Genomic DNA, 11,084 nt, shown 5'->3' on the forward strand with positions numbered 1-11,084 from the left:
GAAGTGCTTAACTTGAAAGCATATTCGTAAAGGTGTGCAGCAAAAGTAATGAGAAAGTAAAGCATATATGAAGGTTTGCAGTAAGGTAAATAGCAATAAGTAAATGCAAACCAGAGAACACGCCAATTTAAAGTGGTTCGGTCAAATGACCTACATCCACTTGCGAAGCCTTCTTCAATGAGGCTCCCAACTTCCACTAACAAATCTCTTTGAAGGGGAAGGACAAATACCCCTCTTACAACCTTTTACAAATGGTTCACACTCTTGCAAATTTTTGAAGAGAAAGAAGGAGGTGAACACTCAAGCAATTGAGAACAAGACTTGCTAAAGACTTCTCTAAGACTTTTATCTCAATCTATTGCTTTCTCAAAGGTTGTAATCTCAGTTGAGAATTGAGGGGTATTTATAGGCCCCAAGAGGATTCAAATTTGGGCTCCAAATTTTGAATTCTCTTGGGTTCTCGAGGCTGGCAGTGCCACCGCCCGACCTCTCGGGTGCTGAGTGGTGCCACCGCTCAGTCCAGCGGTGCCACCGCTCAGTTCTCGGGTTCTGGGCGGTGCCACCGCCTACACTATTTCAGCTCACTGGTTGGGCTTCAAACTTGGCCCAAACCAGTCCGAACTCGAGCGCAATTGGCCCATACTTGGGTTATAGGATTAATACTTAATCCTAACCCTAATTATTATGCTAACTACGAATTTAAAGACATTTTCTAAGCTATTACAAAGTCCGCAAGTCAAGACTTTTTCCTTCGAGCTTCCGGCGAACTTCCGACGGTCTTCCGACGAACTCTCGGAAACCATTCTGCGGACTCCCGGCAAGCTCCTAGACTTCACGATTTGATCTTGGTGAGTTCCAACGAGCTTCTTCGGCAAGCTCCGATCTTTCTCGGCGAGCTCCGCGAACTTCCAACGAACCTTCCGGCGAGCTTCCGAAAAACCCTTCGGCAAGCTCCCTACTCATTCTCGGCTAGTTCCGGCAGCATTCCCGACGAACCTTCGGACTTCCGTCGAACTCTCGAACTCACAACAAATCCTTCGCGCTTGACTCCAACACTTTGTTTCGCTTTATGTCTGCGTCGTTATCGTAGTTAATCTTGCACACACAAGCCAAAACTCTACTCCGATCTAGACAATTATTACAATGCGAATTGACATTCTGTTGCCCGGCACGTCATTGGTTGGCGCTTCGTCCGATTCTTCGGCGCATCGTCCTCTCTTGCGGCTTGTTGCCTAATAGGCGGTTGACCTCCGCAACCCCGATATCCTTGGCGCAATTCCGCTCTTGGCCCAATGCCCAATATTCGAAGCCTTTTGCCATCAAATATCCTATCGTGATCTCGTCCGGCGCAACGTCAATTCCTCGTGCGTTAACTGTCTAATCCTGATCGAGTAGACCTGCATCACTCAAAATGCAATTAAACATCTAAACGCAATCAATTAGTTTCATCATCAAAATTCGAGATTCAACAGATAAATCATATCATGGTTTATGATGATTTATAATCACTTGACCGTGATCACGATTTTTTGTTATACTAATTCATTCTAAAGAGAATTTTGGTTTGGATATAAATCTCAAGACGTCATAAATTAACGGCATTGATGAGCATGACTCACTGAATTTTTAATAATAATTATTATAGATTTATATTCATAAATAAATATTATAAAAAAATATAATTATATTTTTTATTTAAAAAATAATTATATAATAAATATTTATTAAATTATTTCATAATTTTGGAAATCTTTTTTAGATCTAATCTTTATTAATGATATAATCAAGATAATATTTTATAATTTAAAATTATAATAATATATTCTTAAAATATCGATGAGATCGTGATAATCTTATCTCAATGATATCTATATTATTTCATAATTTAGAAAAGCATGTTCTTTATTATTAATAGAATCATGATAATATATTATTATAAATTATATAATATATGATTATGATAATATAATATTAAAATATTAAGGAGATCGTGATAATCCCTTGATCGTGATCATGATTTTTTGTTACACAAACTTAATCTAGAGAGATTTTTGGTATGAATATAAAGCTCACCCTAAGAGGCCATAAATTAACGGTATCAATGAGTATGACTCACTAAATTTTTATTAATAATGATTATAAATTTATATGTAAAAATAATAATTATAAAATATAATAATTATATATGTTATTTAAAAAATAATTATAAAAATATTTATTAAATTATTTCATAATTTCATAAATAATTTTGAGATCTAATCTTTATTATTAATAAAATTAAGATAATATTTTATAATTTAAAATTATAATAATATATTCTCAAAATATCTATGAGATCATGATAATATTATCTCAATGATATATATATTATTTCATAATTTAGAAAAACATGTTGTTTATTATTTATAGAATCATGATAATATATTATTATAAATTTTATAATTCAAGATTATAATAATAAAATATTAAAATACTAAGGAGATCGTGATAAAACATATCATGGTTTATCATGATTTAGAATCCCTTAGTCATGATATCGATTCTTTGTTACACTAACTTATTCTAGAGAGATTTTTGGTAATGGATATAAAACTCACAATAGGACGTCATGAATTAACGGTACCGATAATTATCACTCACTAAATTTTTATTGATAATGATTATAAATTTATATGTATAAATAAAAATTGTAAAAGTATAATAATTATATATTTTATTTTAAAAAAATAATTATAAAAATATTTATTAAATTATTTCATAATTTTAAAAATCATTTTGAGATCTAATCTTTATTATTGATAGAATCAAGATAATACTTTATAATGTAAAATTATAATAATATATTCTCAAAATATCTATGTGATCGTGATAATTTTATCTCAATAATATATATATTATTTCATAATTTAGAAAAACATGTTCATTATTATTGAGAGAATCTATCATTTAGGATTATGATAATATAATATTAAAATATTATGAAGATCTTGATAAATCATATCATGTTTTACCATGATTTTGAATCTCTTAATCATGATCTTGATTATTTGTTACATTAACTTATTTTAGAGAGATTTTTGGTAATGGATATAAAACTCACCTTAAGACGTGATGAATTAATGGTACCGATGATTCTTACTCACTAAATTTTTATTTTAATGATTATAAATTTATATGAACAAATAATACTATAATTATTATATATTTTATTTAAAAAATAATAATAAAATATTTATTAAATTATTTCATAATTTCATAAATCATTTTGAGATCTAATCTTTATTATTAATAGAATTAAGATAATATTTTATAATTTAAAATTATAATAATATATTCTTAAAATATTTTTGAGATCATGATAATCTTTTCTCAATGATATCTATATTATTTAATAATTTAGAAAAACATGTTATTTTTTATTAATAGAATCATGATAATATATTATTATAAATTTTATAATTTATGATTATGAGAATATAATATTAAAATATTAATGCGATAGTAATAAATCATATCATGGTTTATCATCATTTAGAACCGATGATTATCACTCAATAAATTTTTACTGATAATAATTATAAATTTATATGTATAAAAAAATATAAAAAAATAATAATATATTTTGTTTTAAAAAATAATTATAAAAAATTATTAAATTATTTTAATATTTTCGAAAATCATTTTTAGATCTAATCTTTATTATTGATTGAATCAAGATAATATTTTATAATTTAAAATTATAATAATATATTTTCAAAATATCTATAAGATCGTGATAATTTTATCTCAATGATATCTATATTATTTCATAATTTAAAAAAAACATATTCTTTTTTATTGATAGAATCATGATAATCTATTATTATAAATTTTATAATTTAAGATTATGATAATATAATTTTAAAATATTTAGGAGATCGTGATAAATCATGATTTAGAATCCCATAATCATGATCTCGATTCTTTGTGGTATTGATAATTATCACTTACTAAATTTTTATTGATAATATTATAAATTTATATGCATAAATAAAAATTATAAAATATAATAATTATATATTTTATTTTTTAAAAAATAATTATTAAATAATTTCATAATTTCGAAAATCATTTTGAGTTCTAATCTTTATTATTGATAGAATCAAGATAATATTTTATAATTTAAAATTATAATAATATATTCTCAAAATATCTATGAGATCATGATAATCTTATCTCAATAATATATATATTATTTCATAATAAAAAACATGTTCTTTATTATTATAAATTTATAATTTAGGATTATGATAATATAATATTAAAATATTAAGAAGATCGTATCATGGTTTGTCATGATTTAGAATTTCACTATCATGATTTAGATTCTTTGTTGCATTGACTCGTTCTAGAGAGATTTTAGATATAGATATAAAGCTCACCCTAAGACATCATGATTTAACGATGTGTATGACTCACTAAATTTTTATTGATAATGATTATAAATTTATATGCACAAATAAAAATTTAAAAATATTTATTAAATTATTTCATAATTTTGAAAATCATTTTGATATCTAATCTGTATTATTGATATAATCAAGATAATATTTTATAATATGAAATTTTAATAAAATATTTTTAAAATATCTATGAGATCTTGATAATCTTATCTCAATGATATCTATATTATTTTATAATAAAAAAATTCTTTATTATTGATAGAATCATGATAATATATTATTATCAATTTTATAATTTACAATTATGATAATATAATATAAAATATTCAGGAGATCGTGATAAATCATATCGGAAATCTTTTTGAGATCTAATCTTTATTATTGATGTAATCAAGATAATGTTTTATAATTTAAAATTATAATAATATATTCTAAAAATATCTATGAGATCGTGATAATCTTATCGATATCTTTTCAGAACAGAAAATCCCTATCAATACTAACGGAATAGAGTGTTGCTATTGCTATAAAGCTCTACGTAAGTATAAGGAAGTACTATAAGGAAATACTGTGTATGAGAAAGTACAACTGTGTGAGGAAGATGAAGAAGCAAATCGGTTTGGTGATGATCGCGTTGGTGATGTTGTGTAGCCAATGTTTAATTAGCGTCGAAGCAAGATCGATTGTCGAGCGTCGGAATCTGCTCGCGAATGGGCTTGGGATGACTCCTCCCATGGGGTATGTTTTTTTTTTTTTTATTTGATAGATTCATGTAAATTTTTCTGATCATAAGATTTTTAAGAGCAGTTGGAACACTTGGAATCACTTTTATTGCGATATCAACGAGACTATAATTAGGGAATCAGGTACAAATATATTGATGTGTTTTCTCTAATAAAAAATAAGTAGATCGGTTTATGACATGCTAGTGATGCTTTGTTTTGGTGTTATAGCGGATGCATTGGTGTCTACTGGGCTTGCTAAACTTGGATATCGATATGTCAACATAGGTATGTCTTTCACAACCTCACTCACAATTTCATTTTCTTTAGATTTAGAGAGAGTAAATCTGATGAATTGTCTTTGGCATGGACATGTAGATGATTGTTGGGCTGAGCATGATCGCGATTCAACGGTTTGTAAATGGGGTTTTATTTACTGATTTATGATATGATGCATCAAGTGTATTGCTCATAAATACTTCAAGGCATCCGTTTTAGTGTTTCATCAACTCTCATGGTCATTCATGGATGCTTCCAGGGTTATATGGTGCCAAAAAGGTTAACGTTTCCATCAGGAATCAAAGCTCTCGCGGATTATGTTCATGGCAAGGGGCTTAAACTTGGTATTTACTCGGACGCAGGGTAAGTCTAGCGGAACAATGAATCTTGATCATCTCTTCACTGTCTCGATCTGTGAGTTCTTGAAATAAGACTTGTCGGGCATTGCAGGCACCAAACATGCAGCCAGACGATGCCAGGTTCGCTTGGTCATGAGCAGAAAGATGTTGAAACTTTTGCTTCATGGGTGAGCATGCGTGGTCGAACTGTTGAAGCTTTCTCTAATACAAATTAGCTTGTTGATTCTTCTTATTCTTGTACCAGGGCATTGATTACCTTAAGTACGACAACTGTAACAATGATGATTTGAAACCGATGAAGCGGTAAGGTTTTCTTTTTTTTCCGAGATTTCGTGTTTGCCACTGAAACAAGGAAGAACTGTCGATATAGGTATCCTGAGATGACTCGAGCTCTGATGAGAACAGGCAGACCAATTTTTGTCTCTCTATGTGAATGGTAAAAAAGAAAAAGAATACTAGAGAATATGAGCAAACAATTCTTGCTTCTTCGCTGATCGACTTTGCTCTTGTTCTCTCTGATTTAGGGGAGACATGCATCCAGCTCTTTGGGCTGACAAGTTAGGGAATAGTTGGAGAACAACTTTCGACATAAACGATTCATGGGAAAGGTACGGTCATTCATCTTTGTTTCTTCTTGATGTTCTTGTGTGGCATAATGTTTGTTGTTTCTTTATGTTGCAGTATGGTCTCGAGGGCAGATCAGAATGAGGTTTACGCTGAGCATGCAAGGCCTGGTGGTTGGAATGGTAAGTGCCTGCATAATTAGCCGATCCCATCATTTTTTGTGCAAGACGTCTGACATGTCGGCTTATGTCTATAGATCCAGACATGCTCGAAGTTGGAAATGGTGGTATGAGTAACGATGAGTACATCGTGCACTTCAGCCTCTGGGCTGCTTCCAAGGTATCATAACTCTCTCTCTCTCTCTCTCTCTCATTATCTTTTTGCATGGTGAAGATTCTATTTACATATTGCTCCACTCCAATCTAATCCATCCTTGGAGGCTCCTCTTATTATCAGTTGTGATGTAAGGAGCATGACCAAGGAAACCTTGGCTATCCTTGGCAACGAGGAAGTGATTGCTGTAAACCAAGGTAGGCATATGTGACGAGTTCGATCGATGGGGCTCTCATGCGCATGACTTTCACATATGGTTTGTGTTTTGAGATCCTCTCGGTGTTCAAGCTAAGAAGGTGCGAATGTATGGAGATTCCGAGGTTGGTAATTGGCATTGCAAGTTGTTCTCATATTCTACCATCCTATGAAGCACGCAAGTTTTGAGATTATGAAGTTTGGATGTAGGTTTGGGCAGGACCTCTCTCTGGATACAGAAGTGTAGTCATTCTGTTGAACCGTTCCCCTGAATTCAGAACCATCACAGCCCAATGGGATGACATCGGTCTTCCACCAAACACGGTTGTGGAAGTCAGAGATCTTTGGTAGGTACTCCAAATGTTTCGTCATCTTCTCTTACACATTGCAGTCACCGATTACCAATTATAGTTAACATGGTTGTACATTATTGGTTGCTGTAGCATGCGACACTGGAGAAGAGGTTCGTGAACGAACTGACAACCGACGTGCACCACCATGCTTGCAAGATGTTCCTGTTGATTACACTATCAGAAGAGGATGAACCGAAAGTCTAGTCCTGCTCAGATGAATAAATACATGTACAAATTCGATGTTTGAATTTATTGGTATTTTAATGAGGTAGATGGCTCGTAGGATGAATAAATTCATGTACAAATTCGTGAATTTGAAGGTATTTTAATAAAATTGAGGAATACGAGCTTTTTTTATTCATGACTTGTTTCTCCTAAGAAATCGCATACTGTGATATTCCTTTTCATGCGCGTAAATCGAAGATCATGCGACGAGCTATTTTTGAATTTCGTGCTTATAATTTTCGAAGCATTTTAGGAACTTATTTGTAGATTTGATCACTTTTTATTTGATTTTTGATTTTGATAGGGCAATTTGGTTGTTAAGAAATCTCACCGTCATAAATTATAAATAATTATAAATTTATAATTATAAATTTATTGATAATAATTATAAATTTATATGCACAAATTAATATTAATTATATGTTTTATTTTAAAAATAATTATAAAAAATATTTATTAAATTATTTTATAATTTTGGAAATCATTTTGGGATCTAATCTTTATCATTGATATAATTAAGTTAATATTTTATAATTTAAATTATAATAATATATTTTTAAAATATCGATGAGATCGTGATATCTATATTATTTCATAATTTAGAAAATCATAATCTTTATTATTGATAGAATCATTATTAAATATTATTATAAATTTTATAATTTAAGATATTATAATATAATATTAAAATATTAAGTAGATCATGATAAATCATATCATGGTTGAAAATGATTTGGAATTCTTTAATCACTTTTTTTTTATAATAACTCATTTTAGAGAGATTTTTCGTATGGATATAAAGCTCACCCTATGATGTCATGAATTGAAGGTACCAAAAGTATGACTCACTAAATTTTTATTGATAACAATTATAAATTTATATGCATAAATAAAAATATAAAAATATAATAAATATAAAAATTATAAAAAATTATTAAATTATTTCATAATTTTGGAAATTATTTTGAGATCTAATCTTTATTATTGATAAAATCAAGGTAATATTTTATATTTTAAAATTATAATAATATATTTTCCAAATATCTATAAGATAATCTTATATCAATGATATCTATATTATTTCATAATTTAGAAAAACATGTTCTTCATTATTGTTAGAATCATTATACTATATTATTATAAAGTTTATAATTTAATATTATAAAAATATAATATTAAAATATTAAGGAGATCTTGATAAATCGTATCATGGTTTGGATATAAAGCTCACCGTTATGAATTAACGGTACTGAATATGACTCGCTAAATTTTTATTAATAATGATTATAAATTTATATGCACAAATAAAAAATATAAAAATATAATAATTATATATTTTTATTTTAAAAAATAAATATATAAAATATTTATTAAATTATTTCATAATTTCAGAAACCTTTTTGAGATCTAATATTTATCATTGATATAATCAAAATAATATTTTATATTTTAAAATTATAATAATATATTCTCAAAATATCAATGAGATCGTGATAATTTATCTAAATGATATCTATATTATTTCATTATTTAGAAAAATATATTCTTTATTATTGATAGAATCATGGTAATATATTATTATAAATTTTATAATTTAGAATTATGATAACATAATATAAAAATATTAAAAATATCATGATAAATCATACCTTGGTTTATCATGATTTAGTGATCAAGATTTTTTGTTATACTAAATTAACAAGACGTCATAAATTAATGGCATCGATGAGCATGACTCACTAAATTTTTATTAATAATTATTATAAAAAATTATAATTATATTTTTTATTTAAAAAATAATTATATAAAAAAATATTTATTAAATTACTTCATAATTTTGGAAATATTTTTGAGATCTAATCTTTATCAATGATATAATCAAGATCATTTTTTATAATTTAAAATTATAATAATATATTCTCAAAATATCGATGAGATCGTGATAATCTTATCTCAATGATATCTATATTATTTCGTAATTTATAAAAGTATATTCTTTATTATTAATAGAATCATGATAATATATTATTATAAATTTTATAATATATAATTATGATATTATAATATTAAAATATTAAGGAGATCGTGATAATCCCTTGATCTTGATCATGATTTTTTATTACACAAACTCATTCTAGAGAGATTTTTGGTATGAATATAAAGCTCACCAGGCCATAAATTAACGGTACCAATGAGTATGACTCACTAATTTTTTTATTAATAATGATTATAAATTTATATACAAAAATAATAATTATAAAATATAATAATTATATATGTTATTTAAAAAATAATTATAAAAATATTTATTAAATTATTTCATAATTTCATAAATCATTTTAAGATCTAATCTTTATTATTAATAGAATTAAGATAATATTTTATAAATAAAAATTATAATAATATATTCTTAAAATATCTATGAGATCATGATAATCTTAATGATATCTATATTATTTCATAATTTAGAAAACATGTTCTTTATTATTGATAGAATCATGAAAATATATTATTATAAATTTTATAATAATAAAATATTAAAATACTAAGGAGATCGTGATAAAACATATCATGGTTACACTAACTCATTCTAGAGAGATTTTTGGTAATTGATATAAAACTCACCATAAGACGTCATGAATTAACGGTACCAATAATTATCACTCACTAAATTTTTATTGATAATGATTATAAATTTATATGTATAAATAAAAATTTTGAAAGTATAATAATTATATATTTTATTTTAAAAAATAATTATAAAAATATTTATTAAATTATTTCATAATTTTGAAAATCATTTTGAGATCTAATCTTTATTATTGATAGAATCAAGATAATATTTTATAATATAAAATTATAATAATATATTCTAAAAATATCTATGTGATCGTGATTATCTTATCTCAATAATATATATATATATATATATATTATTTCATAATTTAGAAAAAGATTTTCATTATTATTGATAGAATCTATCATTTAGGATTATGATAATATAATATTAAAATATTAAAAAGATCATGATAAATCATATCATGGTTTACATTGATTTAGAATCTCTTAATCATGATCTTGATTATTTGTTACATTAACTCATTTTAGAGAGATTTTTGGTAATAGATATAAAACTCATCATAATACGTGATGAATTAACGGTACCGATGATTATGAGTCACTAAATTTTTATTTTAATGATTATAAATTTATATGGACAAATAAAAATATAATTATTATATATTTTATTTTAAAAAAATAATTATAGAATTTTATTAAATTATTTCATAATTTCATAAATCATTTTGAGATTTAATCTTTATTATTAATAGAATTAAGATAATATTTTATAATTTAAAATTATAATAATATATTCTTAAAATATTTTTGAGATCATGATAATTTTTTCTCAATGATATCTATATTATTTAATAATTTAGAAAAACATGTTATTTTTTATTAATAGAATTATGATAATATATTATTATAAATTTTATAATTTATTATTATTAGAATATAATATTAAAATATTAATGAGATATTAATAAATCATATCATGGTTTATCATCATTTAGAATCTCTTAATCATCTCGATTCTTTGTTACACTCTCA

General features: G+C 26.0%; 1 pseudogene; it reads left to right on the top strand.

Moving 5' to 3' along the window:
- The first annotated feature begins 5,043 nt into the window (after window positions 1-5,043).
- LOC135613924 (alpha-galactosidase 1-like) lies at window positions 5,044-7,451 on the top strand (annotated as a pseudogene).
- Window positions 7,452-11,084: the final 3,633 nt, after the last annotated feature.

Source organism: Musa acuminata, chromosome BXJ2-6 (assembly GCF_036884655.1).
Source record: "Musa acuminata AAA Group cultivar baxijiao chromosome BXJ2-6, Cavendish_Baxijiao_AAA, whole genome shotgun sequence".
Taxonomy (NCBI): domain Eukaryota; kingdom Viridiplantae; phylum Streptophyta; class Magnoliopsida; order Zingiberales; family Musaceae; genus Musa; species Musa acuminata.